Here is a 2,048-nt window from a genome sequence, read left to right as displayed (position 1 = left end):
TCGTCTTACAAACGCCTTGTCATACAAACTTTTCGAGATACAAACCTAGGGTTTAAGATTTTTTTGCCTCTTCTTACAAATTATTTTCACCTTACAAACCCACCGCCGCCACTGGGATGCCCCGCCTCCGGACTTCCATTGCCAATGAAGCACCTGTTGTTGCGCTGCTGGGATTCCCCTGAGGCTCCCTTCCATGGGAAATCCCACCTCCGGACTTCCATGTTTCTGTGATGCTGCATTGGAATCCCAGCAGGGGAATCCCAGCAGTGCAAAAACAGGTGCTTCCATGGCAACGGAAGTCCGGAGGTGGGGTTTCCCAGCATGGGGAGCCTCAGTGAAATCGTAGCATCACAAAAACACAGAGGTCCGGAGGTGGGGTTTCAAGGACTTCGGTGTTTTTGCGATGCTGCGATTTCACTGATGCTCCCTTCTCTGGGAAACCCCACCTCCGGACTTCCATTGCCAGCGAAGCACAGAAGTGTGGAGGGCTTGCACGCATTAATCGCTTTTCCATTGATTCCTATGGGAAACATTGTTTCGTGTTACAAACTTTTCACCTTAAGAACCTCATCCCGGAACCAATTAAGTTTGTAAGACAAGGTATCACTGTATAGGAATAGACGAAAGGTATAGGAGATATAGGAGAGCAATAGGACAGGGGACAGAAGGCACTCTAGTGCACTTGTACTCACCCCTTACTGACCTCTTAGGAATCTGGATAGGTCAACCATAGATAATCTAAGAGTAAAGTGTTGGGGGTTTGGGGATGACACTATGGAGTCCGGTAATGAGTTCCACGCTTCGACAACTCGGTTACTGAAGTCATATTTTTTACAGTCAAGTTTGGAGTGGTTAATATTAAGTTTAAATCTGTTGTGTGCTCTTGTGTTGTTGTGGTTGAAGCTGAAGTATGTATTAGGAATCTCCATATCAGGGGTGTGAAACTCGCATCATCATCGCTGTGAGTCTGCGGAGAGGGGCGGCATACAAATCTAAAAAATAAATAAATAAATAGATAGATAGATAGATAGATAGATAGATAGATAAATAAATAAATAAATAATTAATAGCACTTAGACTTATATGCCGCTTCACAGTACTTTACAGCCCTCTCTAAGTAGTTTACAGAGTCATCATATTGCCTCCAACAATCTGGGTCCTTATTTTACCCACCTCGGAAGGATGGAAGCTTGAGTCAACCTTGAGCCTGATGAGATTCGAACTGGTGAACTACAGCCAGCAGTCAGCAGAAGCAGCTTGCAGTACTGTACTCTAACCACTGCACCACCAAGGCTCTTTTTTACACCACCAAGACTCATGTTGTCCCCAGGCTAGGAATTGCCAACCTTCCAATCAACAAGCTTAGCATCTTATCCACTGAGCCACCGCATCCCTATTTACTAAATGTTAGCATCTTTTTTTTTTAAATCTCAAGTGAATAATTTTAGTTCTCTTGGAGCTACGGTGTGAATAATAAACACAACTAGCAAGGTGTCTCAGCAAGAGAATGCAGTTTTGATTTTTGAGCACTGCAGAATTAGTTACTATTAAAGGTATAGCTGATTGACTTCAGGACTTCAATCTATTGTCTCTAAGGGTTATGACAATTTTCAGTAAACCTCTCTTGCTACAATATTGATGCAGAAGATTTCAGTTGTAAAATAGGTGTGCGTTTGGTGAAAATGGCACATCTTGCTCGTTTGCTCTGTTCAGACCGTCCAGCTTCATAAATCTGAAAATATTGATTTGAAATGATAGTGAAAGCTTTTTATTGAGCTTTGTTTCCTTTCTTAAAAGGTCCGCACCATGTAATAGCAAAGGAGATAATCTGCAAATAGAGATCCACGCCCTCTCCCTCTCCCCCCCTCTCTCTGTCACTACATCTAACTATCTTTTGTCTGTCTGTGTCCATCTGTCTGCCCATCTGTCCATCTGTCTGTCTGTCTATCATCTGTCTGTCTGTCTGTCTATCTATCTATCTATCCACACCTATCGATCCATCGATCCATCTATCCATCATCTATCCATCTATCCATCTATCCATCATC

The sequence above is a fragment of the Erythrolamprus reginae genome, chromosome 4, assembly GCF_031021105.1.
Source record: "Erythrolamprus reginae isolate rEryReg1 chromosome 4, rEryReg1.hap1, whole genome shotgun sequence".
Classification (NCBI taxonomy): Eukaryota; Metazoa; Chordata; class Lepidosauria; order Squamata; family Dipsadidae; genus Erythrolamprus; species Erythrolamprus reginae.
Note: the sequence above shows the minus strand (reverse complement) of the source record.